Source organism: Panulirus ornatus, chromosome 69, assembly GCF_036320965.1.
Source record: "Panulirus ornatus isolate Po-2019 chromosome 69, ASM3632096v1, whole genome shotgun sequence".
Taxonomy (NCBI): domain Eukaryota; kingdom Metazoa; phylum Arthropoda; class Malacostraca; order Decapoda; family Palinuridae; genus Panulirus; species Panulirus ornatus.
The window spans coordinates 8,034,230-8,056,318 of NC_092292.1; positions in this window are offsets into that span (position 1 = coordinate 8,034,230).

Genomic DNA, 22,089 nt, shown 5'->3' on the forward strand with positions numbered 1-22,089 from the left:
GATGTAGATGTTATCATATCGCATATGGGGATGCAGATGGAGATGTTTATTTCATCGCAAACAGGAATGCAGATATAGAAAATGATGCAGAGATCTACAAGACCCCATCCAGCAAATTTGCTCTGGAACTCATCCGTATTAAGAAACTAATGCGTCAACGAGAGTGCGCTTTGTATCACAACATTAACTTCTACAATGCGCTCCGTAACAAAGGAATCTACAAAATACACGCTGCAAAGAAATACTGTTTTCACACGAAACTATAACGCCTTTTACAGTCTGAAATCATCTAGTGGTATGGGAAAACTTAAAGAGGCTGTCGTGTCTGAAAAAATAGATTCCTTCTTTTCCTTGTTAAATCACCTTTCCTAGGAAGAAGCGCATTAACTTATCAACGACCACTTCACCATCATTTACTTACGACTACCCCATCTTAAAGACCAGCCCTAACACATACAGCGCATCCACAAAGGTAAGTGCCTCATTACACCAGCTGACTTACGAATAGAACTGTCAAAGTAGCCTACCGTGAGTCAGCCATAACCCTCAACAGCATAATCAGCGCTTCCCTCCATCTGTCAAAAACTGATTGGAATACTTCATATATACTGACAATGAATGAGTTACGACCCAACGCCATCGCCCTAACCCCCATCTTACTCTCTCATTCTCTGGTAGATTTACAGAAAACAGCTCTTACAAAGATACTCTCAATGTTTTGGAAAGTCGTTGCTTCGTCAGCTTCCTATACTGTATCCAACGCAGTCTAGAGAAACGCAAGACATATTTGTATATATCTCTCACCTTCACTGATGTCAGTTATGGTTTTGACGTAGTCACCTACATGCCAATCACTAATAAAGATATCAACAGTGGGCTGCGGAGAAGTCCTATCACTCGGTCAGTGTCGTCAGGCTCTGTTTTTCTGAAAAACTAACTCCAACTTCCAGCCCCTTATCTTTTGGTTCAGCAAGGCTCTTCCTCATCTTCATAAAAGATACTATACTGGCTGCATCCTCTCGATGGAAGTACCTTGACAACTCTACTACTGTTGTCGTCGTTGACAACAGCTCTACCGTCTACCTAACCCTCCAGAGCGGCCTGACTCTCCAGAATTGGATCACAGCCAACTACTTCACCATCAACTAATGAACACTACAATTACGCAAATCAGGCTTGCCTTTAGGCATGCCCTAGACCCCTTCCTTTGTTTCAATTCACCAAGCTTCTCGGTATCAATCTAAAAAACAAACTTAGACAAAAGGAACTCATCAACTCCATCATCAAGTTCTCCAGCTCTAGCCTTTACGTTCTCCGTAGACTTAGAATGTTTTGATTTCCTGCGCCTGAACTAAAACACTCTGTGCAACTTTCAGTAATTCTATATTCATGTATACCTCTCCGCCTAACCTTTTTGTCTTCCCGACCGCCTCACAACGAGGACTATTAGAAAAGGTGCAGAAGAGGGCATGTAAGTCGTCTTAGGTCCACTTTCACTCATCAGATTGTGCTAAACACATCAGTCTTCCCATCTTTCACCGACCATCGTTACCTGGATCTCATCCGACAGTTCGGGAATAAGCTACTTGCTCTAGCTGGCTACCGTCTCCTATCGCCGAAAGTCCCTCGTCTCCGAGTTGCAGTTCACCAGCACAACACGAGAAAAACCGCTACGAAAAAACTGCCCAAACTATTTTGAACATCTAGAATTAGATGTTTATGCTTGACTAAACTTTTTGTTTGACACCCTCTCCCTTTGCATATCCCCATTGTCTGTAATGTACGTATTTTCACTGCGTAATTTCAACCTTTAGGCTTCGTGTATTCTTTAATAAACCACTAATTGATATCAGTGTTGCTATTATAAACGTGTGCACCGCAAGCAGCATAACATGAATATCACTTCTTTTCAGTAGCTATCGTTTTCTTGATAGCCTTGCAGTTGATCACACATTGGCGCCAGTGGTATATTCCAGTTCCTTCCAGCAGTGGCGTGGAGTTAGTGGTTTGTCCCAGTTGTTTATGTCACTGTTCTGTAAATAGTTCCTTCTTAGTTTCTGCCTTCACTTCTTGTCCATGGTCTCTTCCAGCGATCCCAGTCACTAATCTGTGTCTTTAGTTCCTGTCTCTGCTTTTTTCTTTTAACAGTGATCCTTGTAACGAGTCTTTGCTGAAGGCTTCTCTTCCCGGTGCTAGACAGTGATCCCTTGTTAAAGTTTGTACTCTTTCTACTAATCTTGTACTGTGCTGGTGATCGCTGTCCCTGATATACCCCAACGGTCCCTTCCCCCGTCTTTTGTGAACCATCAAAGTGGATTGTGTCATATCTCTGCTTTTATTTTTTTAGTGACATTTGTTTAGGGTCTTGATGTGGGGGACTGAGCCCGCCTCTTCTTTGTACGAGAGGTTTCTACAATGGTCCCAGTCCCTTGTGTATCCGTTTAGTTCCTGAACCTCGTCTGTATCAAGGGACTGTGTCTAATCTGTGTTGGGATCTGTGTCTTGGTCTTTGGTCTGTGCCTTCATATCGCGTCCTACATCAATGAAAGTGAAAAGTATTTTTGGTTTAGACTAAGGGTTTCTAAACGGAGATTTCATGGATGGTCCTATTTTCTTACATCTCCAAACGGTCCCCGTGCTACGTGTGTAACGGTGGACCCCGTCATTCGTTCGTCCCAGCGGCCTGTGTCAGTAATGTCTTCCAGGTTGTCTTGTGTCTTGTGTCTTGTGGTCCCTCTCATTATCATATACTGATCTTTTGTGTCAGTAGTCTCTATGCCTGACTTTTGCAAGTGGTCCCTGTCCTTTGTTTCTGTTGACAGGTCTTGCCACTGGTCCAAGCTTGTAATGCCTCTTTCTGATTTATACCACTGCATTCTTCTGTTCTTTGCTTATGTCCGTGATTCTCAACACTGGTCCTAGTCCTTGCCTGAGCAAGGAAGACATCAAAGTTTTTATTTTTGGTCATTACCGGCGGGTTCTGGCTCTGTGTTAACGATATCTGTCTCTAGTCTGTGTCAGAGATTTATATCTTTGATCTATGTCACCGATATTTGTTCTGGATTTGTGGCAGTAGCACCAAACCTAACTTTGATCCGGTGGTTCCTGCCCCTGTCTGTGTCGGTAATTCCAGTACTAGTCAGTTCCACTCGTCTATACCAGTGGTCATTGCCCATGATCTTTAGCAGTGAGCACTGATATTAGATATCCTTACCAGCAATGTATGTAGCTGTTACTGCTATAAGGGGTTGCTGTCAACAATCTGTGCAAATGATCCCTATCTTGGGTCTGTAGCACTGAGATCTGTCCCTTGTCTGTGCCGGTTACACATGTTCCTTTTCTGCACGTGTATTCCCCAGTCATGATCTGTTCCATCATTCCCTGCTCCTGGTTTGCGTAAATGGTCCTATTCCCTAGTCCGCATCATGGATATTTATCCTGAATCTGTGATTGTGGTAGATGCCATTAGTCTGCGACAGTATTTCCTTCCTGGTCATTACCACTGTCCTGTACTTAGATTAATACCAGTGGCATGTGCCAGTGGTCCCTATGTCTGGTCTGTAACCACTAGCCCCTGCCTCTGTTTAGTGCCAGTCGTCCTAACACCGGCTTATAAACGTAGTCTTTGCTTCTGGCCTGTATCAGTGGCCCTCATCGTAGTCTGTGCCTGGGGGTTTTGTCTGTACCAGTAGCATCTACCCATTATTTGTACGAGTGGGTTCTGTTTCCACTCTCCTTATACATAAAGTCCCGCCTCATGTCTATACCAGTAGTCCTTGACCCTGAAAGGTGCCAATGGCCCCCTGCTTCTGCTCTCTTCAAGTTCTTGCGCCGAGTCTATGTTACTGAACGTTGTAGCTCTCTCTCCATTCTATCAAAAAATCCTTACCCCTGATCTGTGCTAAAAGCTCAGTTACTAATCTGTACAAGTCTCTATGCCTGGTCTGTGTAAGTGGCCCCACGTCCCTTGCCTGTACAAGTCCTTGTGCTAGAGCCCCCTGTCATTGATTTGTGCCAATTTCCCCCGTCCCTCGTCCCTGTGTCAGTATCTAATATTTCCAGACTGTGCCAATGGCACCCCTTCTTCATTTGTACAAATCCCTCTGCAATTGTTCTATGTCACTAGTTTCCGGCATTAGACCCAGTCCCTGGTCTGTACAAGACCCTGTGCCAAGTATGTACCAATGGCCCCGTTCCTGGTCTGTATATTTCTCTGTGCCTGGTCTGCGATAGTAGCCTACGTTCTTGGTCTGTACAAGTATCACCCTTTCCTAGTCTTAAAAAGTCCCTGTGCCTGGTCTCTACCAGCGGCCTCAGTTCCTGGCCTGTGAAAGCCCCTGTGCCAGTGTTCCCTGTCCCTACTCTGTGTCAATGGCCACAGTTCTTGGTCCCTGTCCCTGGTCTGCGCCAGTGGCCCTCGTTTCTGTTCTGTACAAGTCTTTTTGTTAGTGTTCCCCTGTTCCTGGTCTGTGCTGATCCCCCCCCCCCCCCGTATAGGTCCTTGTACCTGGTCTCTGCCGGTGGTTCCCGTCCTTAGTTTGTACAATTCCCTATCCATGGTCTGTTCCTGGTCAGTACCAGGTACCCTGTCCCTCGTCTTTGCCAGCCTTCAGTGTTCCTGGTCTGTGCCAATGTCCCCTGTCCCTGGTCTGTTCCAGTGGCCCCGTCCCTGGTCTATGCCAGTGGAACCCCTGGCCCAGGCCCGTGGTCCCCCGTGGCCCGTGTTGACGTAATGTATCACCGTCAGCGAGCCAATTTATCATGTGCGACGGGGGCCATTGTCACCCTCGGGCTTTTCATTATACCCAAGTGGTGAGCTTTTCTCCGCGTTTTATCGATAACTTCTCTTAATACTGCTGTTGGGAGGAAGATGATGTTAAGCCTGGTGTATTGAGGCGAGGAGGCATAGACGCTTGGGCTGTAATTGATCTCTAATGCCTAAGAATCTGAATACTGTGGTGAAACTTTTAATAGTCCAGAGAATAACGTTCGCCAAAATACTCTGTAGGCGGCATTTTCCTCTTCCTTGTGAGTAGAAATTATAATGGATTTGATTGTTGGATCATATTCTTTTAAGATTAAATCTTTGGCCGCTGGGATCAGATATGGCAACTTTTCTTATAGAATGCATATGATGTATTACAATTCACGCATACGAATATAAACCTATAGCTGTTTTAAAACATTTGACTTACTATGTCCAGATTATGACATGTTCTATAGGTCTGACACATAATGGTAAACAACAACCACTATAACATGAAAATGCTTTGTATGAAAGCCTCAGTAAGTAGGGAGTTGTAAGCTGTGTTCCGATCCCACTGGGTTGTCATTAGGTCTGAAAGAGGGTAGGAAAATAACAAAGATAGGCATAGAGATGGAACAGTAGAGGGAGAAAATGTTGGAGACACGAGCCATCGTTAAGCACTTACATAGGCAGCCAACGTCACGATGGATGAAAAACATCGTATGTTAGAAGACAGTTACATTAAGGACGACAACCTGAGAACTTAAGTCCACGCTACAGTCGTTGTGGATGTGTTTTGCATCTCTTAATCAACAGTGATGCCAAGAGAAAACAGGATTGACGTGCTTGTACGGGTGATGATATACACTAGCATAACTGCCTGATAAAGAGGAGAGGGATAGTCAAAGCTGCTGCGCAATGATTACGTTATGGGAGGAGGTCCTTTGGGTGAACGTTTTTAAGTTCTGAAGGTGCCTGATAACGGAAACAGATAACTAGGTGACACACGATAGAGGAAGAGAAAGTCTTTAGTAAGACGGAGGCCGAGAAGGAAGTAGAATAAGCACTACACATTAGCAGGTTAGGCCATGCTCAGATTGCAGGTGTTCAAGATTACATATGCAAAGGGCACGACTGGAAAGATAAACAGGATCACCTTTCCCGGTATGCTCGGATGAAACATTTGATACAATTCAAAACTACGAAGTAACATCGATGTGGCACTCCACATCCCCGGCAAATCTTATTCAGGAAATAAGTAAGCTAAGATTCAACCCTATATGTACATCTAGTTCTGTGAAATCATTCAAAGCTTTGCTACGAGAGATAAGTTTTTGTTGACTGTTGCGAGCTGCCACAGTGATGCATGTTCATTCTCTTAATCTAAAGGGGGGAATGATTCTCTTGGATCCAGTAGAGAAGTTAAAACATTCCTAACTGATGCTTATGGAAGAATCTGAATGATAGATATGAAAGCCTACTCATTGGACTGGAGATCGTGAGGGGGAGATTTATTTTGTAATCTGAAATCTAATGCTAAATGATATTGTTAGATTACCATAATTACACAAAAGGAAGATACAATTTCAATTTAAGAAATGATATCAGGTGATAGTGTTGCTAGAGATGATGCTTGAGTTTCTGAGAAGTTACCGAGAATAATGATACGTGGTGAAGTGTAAATAAGCTGTGAAGTTGTATGCAAAGTGTGTGTCCGTGAACGTGTGTCGACTCGCGCCGACCATTTGATGTGTATACAACAGCGGCTGAGTGTACTTCATATGCAGCCAATACAAATAACGCTGTACATATGAGTGAGCAGGTAATTTTCGTTTCAAAAGACAGCTTTCACCTGTCAAGGTTCCCTTACATCCCAAGAATGGTATGTTGGCTTCAATATACATTCATTGAATCTTATACCTTGTGTTTTGTCAAGTTGGTCCTTCGCTTGTTTTTCATGTGCGACTTGAGTGCACTGTGATGGTTGGTTTACCTCATACTTTATGTTACTGAGGAGTTTACAACCTCCTGACATGTGAAATCATAAATTTCGTGGGATCCTCTCTAGATCTCCCGTGTAACTTATGAATTCATATGTCAAGGCGGAGTTTGTAAACTGCTTAATAACATAATATATGTGGAATCCACCACCACCATCAGAGGAATTCGACAGAATGTAAACAGCATACAAAAAAAAAGTGTAGGAAGCTAAAAAAGAGGTACTTAAGTCCATGACTGTTCTCTTTTAGAAGTCTCTCGCTAAAAAAAAAGTTTTAGAGGACTGGACGTTTGCCAACGAAACACCGACATTCATAAAAGCCAAGATGTCTCTTTCCAAAACTTATCGCGCAGTTAGCTCTACAGAAGTATCTGGTAAGCTCATAGGAATCGTCACTCGACACAAGAATCACGTAGAGAATCATCAGTGAATCAATGATTCTCATCATGATTTTAGACGAAATCTCTCCAGTCTGACTAATATCCTTGATTCTTTCATAATACATTCATTGAGTGTGATGAAAGTAAGGCGGCTGATGTCATCTATTCAGATTTACAGTAAGTGTTCAGCAAAGTCCGTTATCAATGAGTTAAAGTAACCATGGTATAGTTATGTTTGTACCTCGATGGCGAGGAAGTTGTTATGATAAGGTGGACTTGCCTTAACCAATAGTAATTGCCCTCAAACTGCAGTGAACGTCATTACATGCAGTTCACGTTAATGAAGGTTTTCCTTTACTGTCTGAATTGCCCGCCTCTATGAAACATCAACAGTGTAGTCAGGTGATGCTGCTGGACGGAAATGGAAAATATTACACATCTCAAGATTCTCTTTGAGGGTGTACATAAGTCATCTTGGCTTGGAGCCAGATTTACACGCCCAGTATTTGTCACGAAAAAAGTATATATATATATATATATATATATATATATATATATATATATATATATATATATATATATATATATATATATATATATATATATTTTTTTTTTTTTATACTATTCGCCATTTCCCGCATTAGCAAGGTAGCGTTAAGAACAGAGGACTGGGCCTTTGAGGGAATATCCTCACATGGCCCCCTTCTCTGTTCCTTCTTTTGGAAAACTTTAAAAAAAAAAAAAAAAGAAATATATATATATATATATATATATATATATATATATATATATATATATATATATATATATATATATATATACTTATTTTTTATTTTATTTTGCTTTCTCGCTGTCTCCCGCGTTTGCGAGGTAGCGCAAGGAAACAGACGAAAGAAATGGCCCAACCCACCCCCATACAAATGTATATACACACACGTTCACACACGTCCACACACGCAAACATGCATGCCTATACATCTCAATGTACACATATACATTACACACACAGACACATACATATATACCCATGCACACAATTCACACTGTCTGCCTTTATTCATTCCCATCGCCACCTCGCCACACATGCAATACCATCCCCCTCCCCCCTCATGTGTGCGGGGTAGCGCTGGGAAACGACATCAAAGGCCTAATTCGTTCACACTCAGTCTCTAGCTGTCATGCAATAATGCCCGAAACCACAGCCCCTTTCCACATCCAGGCCCCACACAGCTTTCAATGGTGTACCCCAGACGCTTCACATACCCTGATTCAATCCACTGACAGCCCGTCAACCCCGGTATACCACATCGATCCAATTCACTCTATTCCTTGACCGCCTTTCACCCTCCTGCATGTTCAGGCCCCGATCACTCAAAATCTTTTTCACTCCATCTATCCACCTCCAATTTGGTCTCCCACTTCTCCTCGTTCCCTCCACCTCAGACACATATATCCTCTTGGTCAATCTTTCCTCACTCATTCTCTCCATGTGCCCAAACCATTTCAAAACACCCTCTTCTGCTCTCTCAACCACGCTCTTTTTATTTCCACACATCTCTCATACCCTTACATTACTTACTCGATCAAACCACCTCACACCACACATTGTCCTCAAACATGTCATATCCAGCACATCCACCCTCCTGCGCACAACTCTATCCATAGCCCACACCTCGCAACCATACAACATTGTTGGAACCACTATTCCTTCAAACATACTCATTTTTGCTTTCCGAGATAATGTTCTCGACTTCCACACATTCTTCAAGGCTCACAGGATTTTCGCCCCCTCCCCCACCCTATGATTCACTTCCGCTTCCATGGTTCCATCCGCTGCCAGATCCACTCTCAGATATCTAAAACACTTTACTTCTTCCAGTTTTTCTCCATTCAAACTTACCTCCCAATTGACTTGACCCTCAACCCTACTGTACCTAATAACCTTGCTCTTATTCATATTTACTCTTAACTTTCTTCTTTCACACACTTTACCAAACTCAGTCACCAGCTTCTGCAGGTTCTCACATGAATCAGCCACCAGCGTTGTATCATGAGCGAACAACAGCTGACTCACTTCCCAAGCTCTATCATCCCCAACAGACTTCATACTTGCCCCTCTTTCCAAAACTCTTGCATTTACCTCCCTAACAACCCCATCCATAAGCAAATTAAACAACCATGGAGACATCACACACCCTTGCCGCAAACCTACATTCACTGAGAACCAATCACTTTCCTCTCTTCCTACACGTACACATGCCTTACATCCTCGATAAAAACTTTTCACTGCTTCTAACAACTTGCCACCCACACCATATATTTTTCATACCTTCCACAGAGCATCTCTATCAACTCTATCATATGCCTTTTCCAGATCCATAAATACTAAATACAAATCCATTTGCTTTTCTAAGTATTTCTCACATAAATTCATCAAAGCAAACACCTGATCCACACATCCCCTACCACTTCTGAAACCACACTGCTCTTCACCAATCTGATGTTCTGTACATGCCTTCACCCTCTCTATCAATACGATCCCATATAATTTACTAGGAATACTCAACAAATTTATACCTCTGTAATTTGAGCACTCACTCTTATCCCCTTTGCCTTTGTACAATGGCACTATGCACGCATTCCTCCAATCCTCAGGCACCTCACCATGAGTCATACATACATTAAATAACCTTACCAACCAGTCAACAATACAGTCCCCCCCTTTTTTAATAAATTCCACTGCAATACCATCCAAACCTGCTGCCTTGCCGTCTTTCATCTTCCGCAAAGCTTTTACTACCTCTTCTCTGTTTACCAAATCATTTTCCCCAACCCTCTCACTTTGCACACAACCTCGACCAAGACACCCTATATCTGCCACTCTATCATCAAACACATTCAAGAAACCTTCAAAATACTCACTCCATCTTCTCACATCACCACTACTTGTTATCACCTCCCCATTAGCGCTCTTCACTGAAGTTCCCATTTGCTCCCTTGTCTTACGCACTTTATTTACCTCCTTCCAGAACATCTTTTTATATTTTATATGCACAAACACATACATATATATATATATATATATATATATATATATATATATATGTATATATATATATATATATATATATATATATATATATATATATATATATATATATATATATATATATATATATATATATATATATACATATATATATGCATGTTTACGTGTTTACATGTTTACCAAATGGCGTCCTAGCTTCGTCTCTTCGATGTATATCAACTGACTTTTGTGTTTCTCTCTTGTGTCTCCCCTGATGATGTGATTATTACACGAAAGTGGACTTGGGAACTTATCGTGTTTCATTTTCCCCGTGGACTCATAGGAATATCTTGATCACGCGCAAAATTGTGAGCTTGGGAAGGAGACCTGTGTGGGGAAGTATCAGGAGAGACTGTGTACAGAATGGAAAAAGGTGAGAACAATGGAAGTAAGGGGAGTGGGGGAGGAATGGGATGTATTTAGGGAATCAGTGATGGATTGCGCAAAAGATGCTTGTGGCATGAGAAGAGTGGGAGGTGGGCTGTTTAGAAAGGGTAGTGAGTGGTGGGATGAAGAAGTAAGAGTATTAGTGAAAGAGAAGAGAGAGGCATTTGGACGATTTTTGCAGGGAAAAAATGCAATTGAGTGGGAGAAGTATAAAAGAAAGAGACAGGAGGTCAAGAGAAAGGTGCAAGAGGTGAAAAAAAGGGCAAATGAGAGTTGGGGTGAGAGACTATCAGTAAATTTTAGGGAGAATAAAAAGATGTTCTGGAAGGAGGTAAATAGGGTGCGTAAGACAAGGGAACAAATGGGAACTTCAGTGAAGGGCGTAAATGGGGAGGTGATAACAAGTAGTGGTGATGTGAGAAGGAGATGGAATGAGTATTTTGAAGGTTTGTTGAATGTGTCTGATGACAGAGTGGCAGATATAGGGTGTTTTGGTCGAGGTGGTGTGCAAAGTGAGAGGGTTAGGGAAAATGATTTGGTAAACAGAGAAGAGATAGTGAAAGCTTTGCGGAAGATGAAAGCCGGCAAGGCAGCAGGATTGGATGGTATTGCAGTGGAATTTATTAAAAAAGGGGGTGACTGTATTGTTGACTGGTTGGTAAGGTTATTTAATGTATGTATGACTCATGGTGAGGTGCCTGAGGATTGGCCGAATGCGTGCATAGTGCCATTGTACAAAGGCAAAGGGGATAAGAGTGAGTGCTCAAATTACAGAGGTATAAGTTTGTTGAGTATTCCTGGTAAATTATATGGGAGGGTATTGATTGAGAGGGTGAAGGCATGTACAGAGCATCAGATTGGGGAAGAGCAGTGCGGTTTCAGAAGTGGTAGAGGATGTGTGGATCAGGTGTTTGCTTTGAAGAATGTATGTGAGAAATACTTAGAAAAGCAAATGGATTTGTATGTAGCATTTATGGATCTGGAGAAGGCATATGATAGAGTTGATAGAGATGCTCTGTGGAAGGTATTAAGAATATATGGTGTGGGAGGCAAGTTGTTAGAAGCAGTGAAAAGTTTTTATCGAGGATGTAAGGCATGTGTACGTGTAGGAAGAGAGGAAAGTGATTGGTTCTCAGTGAATGTAGGTTTGCGACAGGGGTGTGTGATGTCTCCATGGTTGTTTAATTTGTTTATGGATGGGGTTGTTAGGGAGGTAAATGCAAGAGTCCTGGAAAGAGGGGCAAGTATGAAGTCTGTGGGGGATGAGAGAGCTTGGGAAGTGAGTCAGTTGTTGTTCGCTGATGATACAGCGCTGGTGGCTGATTCATGTGAGAAACTGCAGAAGCTGGTGACTGAGTTTGGTAAAGTGTGTGGAAGAAGAAAGTTAAGAGTAAATGTGAATAAGAGCAAGGTTATTAGGTACAGTAGGGTTGAGGGTCAAGTCAATTGGGAGGTGAGTTTGAATGGAGAAAAACTGGAGGAAGTGAAGTGTTTTAGATATCTGGGAGTGGATCTGTCAGCGGATGGAACCATGGAAGCGGAAGTGGATCATAGGGTGGGGGAGGGGGCGAAAATTTTGGGAGCCTTGAAAAATGTGTGGAAGTCGAGAACATTATCTCGGAAAGCAAAAATGGGTATGTTTGAAGGAATAGTGGTTCCAACAATGCTGTATGGTTGCGAGGCGTGGGCTATGGATAGAGTTGTGCGCAGGAGGATGGATGTGCTGGAAATGAGATGTTTGAGGACAATGTGTGGTGTGAGGTGGTTTGATCGAGTAAGTAACGTAAGGGTAAGAGAGATGTGTGGAAATAAAAAGAGCGTGGTTGAGAGAGCAGAAGAGGGAGTTTTGAAATGGTTTGGGCACATGGAGAGAATGAGTGGGGAAAGATTGACCAAGAGGATATATGTGTCGGAGGTGGAGGGAACGAGGAGAAGAGGGAGACCAAATTGGAGGTGGAAAGATGGAGTGAAAAAGATTTTGTGTGATCGGGGCCTGAACATGCAGGAGGGTGAAAGGAGGGCAAGGAATAGAGTGAATTGGAGCGATGTGGTATACAGGGGTTGACGTGCTGTCAGTGGATTGAATGAAGGCATGTGAAGCGTCTGCGGTAAACCATGGAAAGCTGTGTAGGTATGTATATTTGCGTGTGTGGACGTGTGTATGTACATGTGTGTGGGGGGGGGGCATTTCTTTCGTCTGTTTCCTTGCGCTACCTCGCAAACGCGGGAGACAGCGACAAAGTATAAAAAAAAAAAAAATATATATATATATATATATATATATATATATATATATATATATATATATATATATATATATAGAAGGCGAATAAAGGGGACGGGAGCGGGAGGCTAGAAACTCTCCCCTCCTTGTATTTTAACTTTCTAAAAGGGGAAACAGAAGAAGGAGTCACGCGGGGAGTGCTCATCCTTCTCGAAGGCTCAGAGATAGGTAGTATGTTTGAGGAAAGGAACCTGGATGTTTTGGCTCTGAGTGAAACGAAGCTCAAGGGTAAAGGAGAAGAGTGGTTTGTGAATGTCTTCGGAGTAAAGTCAGGGGTTAGTGAGAGGACAAGAACAAGGGAAGGAGTAGCACTACTCCTGAAACAGGAGTGCTGGGAGTTTGTGATAGAGTGTAAGAAAGTAAACTCTAGATTAATATGTGTAAAACTGGAAGTTGATTGAGAAAGATGGGTGATTATTGGTGCATATGCACCTGGGCATGAGAAGAAAGATCATGAGAGACAAGTGTTTTGGGAGCAGCTGAATGAGTGTGTTAATGGTTTTGATGCACAAGACCGGGTTATAGTAATGGGTGATTTGAATACAAGGTGAGTAATGTGGCAGTTGAGGGAATAATTGGTATACATGGCGTGTTCAGTGTTGTAAATGGAAATGGTAAAGAGCTTGTAGATTTATGTGCTGAAAGAGGACTGGTGATCGGGAGTACCTGGTTTAAAAAGAGAGATATACATAAGTATACGTATGTAAGAAGGAGAGAATGCCAGAGAGCATTATTGGCTTACGTGTTAATTGATAGGCGCGCGAAAGAGAGACTTTTGGATATTAATCTGCTGAGAGGTGCAACTGAAGGGATGTCTGATCAAACTCTTATGGAGGCGAAGGTGAAGATTTGTAGAGGTTTTCAGAAAAGAAGAGAGAATGTTGGGGTGAAGAGAGTGGTGAGAGTAAGTGAGCTTGGGAAGGAGACTTGTGTGAGGAAGTACCAGGAGAGACTGAATACAGAATGGAAAAAGGTGAGAACAAAGGACGTAAGGGGAGTGGGGAGGAATGGGATGATTTTAGAGAAGCAATGATGGCATGCGCAAAAGATGCTTGTGGCATCAGAAGGGTGGGAGGTTGGCAGATTAGAAAGGGTAGTGAGTGGTGGGATGAAGAAGTAGGATTATTAGTGAAAGAGAAGAGAGAGGCATTTGGACGATTTTTGCAGGGAAATAATGGAAATGAGTGGGATATGTATAAAAGAAAGATGCAGGAGGTCAAGAGAATGATGCAAGAGGTGAAAAAGAGGGCAAATGAGAGTTGGGGTGAGAGAGTATTATTAAATCTTAGGGAGAATAAAAAGATGTTTTGGAAGGAGGTAAATAAAGTGCGTAAGACAAGGGGACAAATGGGATCTTCAGTGAAGGGGGCTAATTGGGAGGTGATAACTAGTAGTGGTGATGTGAAGAGATGGAGTGAGTATTTTGAAGGTTTCTTGAATGTGTTTGATGATAGAGTGGATGATATATGGTGTTTTGGTCGAGGTGGTGTGCAAAGTGAGAGGGTTAGGGAAAATGATTTGGTAAAAAGAGAAGAGGTAGTAAAAGCTTTACGGAAGATGAAAGCCGAGAAAGCTGCGGGTTTGGATGGTATTGCAGTGGAATTTATTGAAAAAGGGGGTGACTGTATCGTTGACTGGTTGGTAAGGTTATTTAATGTATGTATGATTCATGGTGAGGTGCCTGAGGATTGGCGGAATGCGTGCAGAGTGCCACTGTAGAAAGCCAATGGAGATAAGAGTGAGTGCTCAAATTACAGAGGCATAAGTTTCTTGAGTATTCCTAGTAAATTATATTGGAGGGTGTTGATTGAGAGGGTGAAGGCATGTACAGAGCATCAGATTGGGGAAGAGCAGTGTGTTTTCAGAAGTGATATAGGAAGTGTGGATCAGGTGTTTGCTTTGAAGAATGTATGTGAGAAATACTTAGAAAAGCAAATTAATTTGTATGGAGCATTTATGGATCTGCATAAGGCATATGGTAGAGTTGATAGAGATGCTCTGTGGAAGGTATTAAGGATATATGGTGTGGGAGGCAAGTTGTTAGAAGCAGTGAAAAGTTTTTATCGAGGATTTAAGGCATGTGTACGTGTGGGAAGAGAGGAAAGTGATTGGTTCTCAGTGAATGTAGGTTTGCGGAAGGGGTGTGTGATGTCTCCATGGTTGTTTAATTTGTTTATGGATGGGGTTGTTAGGGAGGTGAATGCAAGAGTTTTCGAAAGAGAGGCAATTATGCAGTCTGTTATGGATGAGAGAGCTTGGGAAGTGAGTCCGTTGTTGCTCGCTGATGATACAGAGGTGGTGACTGATTCATGTGAGAAACTGCAGAAGCTGGTGACTGAGTTTGGTAAAGTGTGTGAAAGAAGAAAGTTGACAGTAAATGTCAATAAGAGTAAGGTTATTAGGTATAGTAGAGTTGAGGGTCAAGTCAACTGGGAGGTAAGTTTGAACGGAGAAAAACTGGAGGAAGTGAAGTCTTTTAGATATCTGGGAGTCGATTTGGCAGCGGATGGAACCATGGAAGCTAAAGTGAATCATAGGGTGGGGGAGGGGGCGAAAATTCTGGAAGCCTTGAAGAATGTGTGGAAGTCGAGAACATTATCTCGGAAAGCAAAAATGTGTATGTTTGAAGGAATAGTGGTTCCAACAATGTTGTATGTTTGCGAGGCGTGGGCTATGGATGTAAGCAGGAGGGTGGATGTGCTGGAAATGAGATGTCTGAGGACAATATGTGGTGTGAGGTGGTTTGATCGAGTAAGTAATAATAGGGTAAGAGAGATGTGTGGAAATAAAAAGAGCGTGGTTGAGAGAGCAGAAGAGGGTGTTTTAAATTTTTTTGTCACATGGAGAGAATGAGTGAGGAAAGACTGACAAAGAGGATATAAGTGTCAGAGGTGGAGGGAACGAGGAGAAGTGGGAGACCAAATTGGAGGTGGAAAGATGGAGTGAAAAAGATATTGAGTGATCGTTGCCTGAACATGCAGGAGGATGAAAGGCGTGCAAGGAATACAGTGAATTGGAACGATGTGGTATACTGGGGTCGACGTGATGTCAATGGATTGAACCAGGGCATGTGAATCGTCTGGGGTAATCCATGGAAAGTTCTGTGGGGCCTGGATGTGGAAAGGGAGCTGTGGTTTCGGTGCATTATTACATGACAGCTATAGTCTGAGTGTGAACAAATGGGGCCTTTGTTGTCGTTTCCTAGAGCTACCTCGCACACATGAGGGGGGAGGGGGGTTGTTACTCCATATGTGGCGGGCTGGCGATGGGAATGAATTAAGGCAGACAGTATGTTTTATGCACATGTCTTTATATGTATATGTCTGTGTATGTATATATATATATGTATGTATACATTGAGATGTATAGGTATGTATATTTGCGTCTGTGGACGTGTACATATATACATGTATATGTGGGTGTGTTGGCCCATTCTTTCGTCTGTTTCCTTGCGCTACCTCGCTAATGCGGGAGACAGCGAAAAAACAAAATAAATAGATAATTATGTATATATATATATATATATATATATATATATATATATATATATATATATATATATATATATATATATATATATATATATATATATATAAATAAATTTATTCATTTATTCTGTACATTACAATTTGACGCTGTCTCCCGCGTTAGAGAGGTAGCGCAAGAAAACATACGAAAGAATTGCCCAATCCACCGACATACACATGTATATACATAAACGCCCACACACGCACATATACATACCTATACATCTCAACGTATGCATACATTTACATATACAGACATATAGATATGTATGCATATACATATTCATACATGCTGCCTTCATCCATTCCTCGCCACCCTGTCACACATGAAATGACACACCCTTCCCCCGTGTGCGTGTGAGGTAACGCCAGGAAACGACAATTAAGGCCACATTCGTTCACACTCATTCTCTAGCTGTCATGTGTACTGCATCGAAACCACAGCTCCCTTTCCAAATCTAGGCCCCACAGAACTTTCCATGGTTTACCCCAGACGCTTCACATGCCCTGGTTAAATCCATTGACAGCACGTCGAACCCGGTATACGACATCGTTCCTATTGATTCTATTCCTTGCACGCCTTTTACCCTCCTGTATGTTCAAGCCCCGATCGCTTAAAATCTTTTTCACTCCATCCTTCAACCTCCAATTTGGTCTCCCACTTCTCCTCGCTCCCTCCAACTCTGACAAATATATCCTCTTTGTCGATCTTTCCTCATTCATTCTCTTCATGTGACCAAACCATTTCAATACACCCTCTTCTGCTCTCTCAACCACACTCTTTTTATTACCAGACATCTCTCTTACCCTTTCATTACTTACTCGATCAAACCACCTCACACCACATATTGTCCTCAAACATATCATTTCCAACACATCCACCTCCCTTCGTACAACCCTATCTATCGCCCATGCCTCACAACCATGTAACATAGTTGGACCCACTATTCCTTCAAATATACCCATTCTTGCTCTCCGACATAGCTTTCTCACCTTCCACACATTCTTCAACGCTCCCAGAACTTTTGCCCCCTCCCCCACCCTGTGAATCGCTTCCGTTTTCATGATGTCATCTGCTGCCAAATGCACCCCCAGATATCTAAAACACGTCATTTCCTCCAGTTTTTCTCCATTCAAATTACCTCTCAATTTACTTGTCCCTCAACCGTACTGAACCTGATAACCTTGCTCTTATTCACACTTACTCTCAGCATTCTTTCTTTCACACACTTTAACAAATTCAGTCACCAACTTCTGCAGTTTCTGACCCAAATCAGCCACCAGCACAAGTATCATCAGCGAACGACAACTGACTCACTTCCCAAACTCTCTCATCCACAACAGACTGCATACTTGCCCCTCTCTCCAAATTTTGCATTCACCTCCCTAACAATCCCATCCATAAACAGATTTTACAACCATGAAGACATTACACACCCCTACCGGAAACCGACATTCACTGGGAACCACTCACTTTCCTCTCTTCCTACTCGTACACATGCCTTACATCCTCGATAAAAACTTTTCACTGCCTATAGCAACTTACCTTCCCCACCATATACTCTTAATACCTTCCACTCTCTATCACGTATATCAAAACATTGCAGAAAGTTCACTTTTCCTAGCAACGGGACTGGCTTTCGAACAAGAACCGTGTTTTCATTTTCAATTACTATGGAAAAGAGTGTCATTAAGATCTTCGTCATGTCTTTGTCCTCAAACAAGTCCTCCTTAGAGGTATCAAAATGCATCTCCAACAAGGTGTATCCAAAATACAAAAAAAAAAAAAGCATAAGACCAACCTAATAACATAATATACAATAGATTCAATGAAAAAACCTCAAGCATAGTAGAGATATCATTCTGATTCACATGACCGTAACTCTCCTTGTCAAGGATAACCTAAATCATAGAAGAAACACGGGAAAATATCGTACACAATATTTCTTCGGCACCCAATGAAAGACGAAACCATGCAAGAACTAATGGAGTTTTCTGTCAGGCACACTCTTATCCTGCCTCGTGGCGTCCACATGTACTGTATAAAACCCTCTGATTTCTCAGCCTGAATTATTCTCTAAGACACTCCCAAGAAGAAGGAAAGGAGACAGCCCCCAGCAGACATTTGCAAGAAGATAGTTCAAAGGTACAAGGAATAAGAACTACTTCCCGGTTTTCAATGAAAGAGAGAGAGAGAGAGAGAGAGAGAGAGAGAGAGAGAGAGAGAGAGAGAGAGAGAGAGAGAGAGAGAGAGAGAGAGAGAGAGAGAGAGAGAGAGAGAGAGAGAGTAGGAAGTTTGAGGGGAATGAGAGGGCCTGGGAAATGAGTCAATTGTTGTACACTGATGATACAACTGGAGAAGTTGGTGGCTGCTTTGGAAGAGTATGTAAAAGTTGAAAGTTGAACAGGGTGATTATGCTCAGCAAGGTTGAGGGACAGGTAAGTTGAGTTTTGTCTTTGAAGGGGAAAACTTGGAGGAAATTTTTGGGTGCATGTGAGTGAAGATAGTAGAGAATTGAATCACAGAAGGTGTGGCGATCGAACAAAGGTTCTGGGAGCGCCGAAGAATGCGGAAAGAGATATCGTTATCTGCAAAGACAGCAGTATGTTTTAAGGTACAGTAATCCCAACAATATCATATGGATGTGGGGAATGGGTTACAGATAAGACTGTGCGGAGGAGAGTGGATGCGTTGGATACATATATTTGATGACAGTATGTAGTGTGCAGTGGTTTGATTAAGTAAGTAATGAGAGGGTAAGAGAATGGTGTGGTAATAATAAATGTGTGGTCTAGATAGCTGAAGAGTGTATGCAATTTGATTAAGACTTGTGGAGAGACTGAACGAAAAAAGGTTGACAAAGAGGATATATATGTCGAAAGTGAAGGAAACATAGGAAGGAAGGTCACATCCACTCACACCCACTTTCTAGTTGTCATGAGTAATACGCCAAGACCACAGCTCTCTATCTACATACAGGTCCCACACACATTTCCATGATTTACCCCAGACGTTTCAGATGCATTGGTTCAGTCCACTAACGGCACGTCGACCCCAGTACACCAAATTATTCCAATCCACTCTATTCCGTGCAAGCCTTTCAATCCTCTGCATGTTTAAGACCCTAATCGCTCAGAATCTTTTTTACTCCATCCCTCCACCTCCAATTTGGTGTTCCGCTTCTTGTTACATTCACTTCTAAAACAACTATCTTTTTTGACAATCTTTCCTCACTTATTCTCTCCATACGTCCAAACCATTTCAAAACACACTCCTCTAATATATATGTATATATATATATATATATATATATATATATATATATATATATATATATATATATATATATATATTAATCTATTATACTTTGTCGCTGTCTTCCGCGTTAGCGAGGTAGCGCAAGGAAACAGACAAGAAAATGGCCCAACCCATCCACATACACGTGTATATACATACAAATACACACACGCACATATACATACCTATACCTTTCAATGTATACATTTATATACATGCACAGAAATATACATATAAACATATGTACATAATTCATACTTGCTGCATTTATTCATTCCCGTCGCCATCCCTCCACATATGAAATGACACCCTCTTCCCCCGGCATGCGCGCGCGGTAGCCCTAGGAAAAGACAACAAAGGCCCCATTCGTTCACACTAACTCTCTAGCTGTTATGTATAATGCATCGAAACCACAGCTCCCTTTCCACATCCAGTCCCCACAGAACTCTCCATGGTTTACCCCAGACGCTTCACATGACCTGGTTCAATCCATTAACAGCACGTCGACCGCGGTATACCATATCGTTCCAAATTCACTCTATTCCTTGCACACCTTTCACCCTCCTGCATGTTCAGGCCCCGATCGCTCAACATCGCTTTCACTCCATCTTTCCACCTCAAATTTGGTCTCCCACGTCTCGTTCCCTCCACCTCTGACACATATATCCTCTTTGTAAATCTTTTCTCACTCATTCTCTCCATGTGACCAAACCATTTAAAGAAAACCTATCTTTCTCGCACAACACTCTTTTTACTACGACATATCTCTTTTACCTTTTCATTACTTACTCGATCAAACCACCTCACACCACATATTGTCCTCAAACATCTCATTTCCAACACATCTACCCTCCTCCGCACAACTCTATATATAGCCCATGCCTCGCAACCACATATCAACCACATATCATTGTTGGAACAACTATTCCTTCAAGCATAGCCATTTTTGCTTTCCGAAACAATGTTCTCCCCTTCCACATGTTTTTCAACGCTCCCAGAACTTTCGTCCCCTTCCCCACCCTCTGACTCAATTCCGCTTCCATGGTTACATCCGCTGCCAAATTCACTCCCAGATATTTCAAACACCGCACTTCCTCCAGTTTTCTCCAATCAAACTTACCTCCCAGTTGAATTGTCCCTCAACCCTACTGTACGTAATAACCTTGCCCTTATTCATATTTACTCTCAGCTTTCTTCTTTCACACACTTTACCAAGCTCAGTCACCAGCTTCTGCAGGTTCTCACCCGAATCAGCCACCAGCACTATATCATCAGCGAACAACAACTGACTCACTTCCCAAGCTCTCTCATCCACAGCAGACTGCTTACTTGCCCCCCCTTTCCAAAACTCTTGCATTCACCTCCCTAACAACCCCATCCATAAACAAATTAAACAACAGTGGAGACATCGCACACCCCTGCCGCAAACCGACATTCACTGAGAACCAACCACTTTCCTTTCTTCCTATTCGTACACATGCCTTACATCCTCGATAAAAACTTTTCACTGTTTCTAACAACTTACTTCCCACACCATATATTCTTAATACCTTCCAGAGAGCATCTTTTTCAACTCATCGTATGCCTTCTCTAGATCCATAAATGTTACATACAAATCCAATTACATTTCTAAGAAATTCTCACATACATTCTTCAAAGGAAACACCTGATCCGTACATAATCTACCTCTTCTCAAACCACATTGCTCTTCCCCAATCTTATGCGCTGTATATATTTTCACTCTCTCAATCAATGCCCTCTATTATAATTTCCCAGGAATACTCAACAAACTTATAACTCTATAATTTGAGCACTTACCTTATCCCTTTTCCCTTTGTACAATGACACCATGCATGCATTCCGCCAATCCTCAGGCACCTCATCATGAGTCATACATACATTAGATATCCTTACAAACCAGTCACCATCACCGTCACCCCATTTCTTAATAAATTCCACTGAAATACCATCCAAACCCGCTGCCTTGCCACCTTTCATCTTCCGCAAAGCTTTTGCTACCTCTTCTCTGTTTACCAAATCATTCTCCCTAACGCTCTCACTTCACACACCACATTGACCAAAACACCCAATATCTTCCACTCTATCATCTAACGCATTCACCAAGCCTTCAAAATACTCACACCATCTCCTTCTCACATCGCCAATACTTGATATCACCTCCCCATTAGCCACCTTCTTGTCTTAGGCACTTTATTTACCTCCTTCCAAAATATCTTTTTATTCTCCATAGAATTTAATGATACTCTCTCACCCCAACTCTCATTTGCCCTCTTTCTCACCTCTTGCACATTTCTCTTGACCTCCTGCCTCTTTCCTTTATACGTTTCCCAGTCATTTGCACTGTTTCTCTGCAAAATT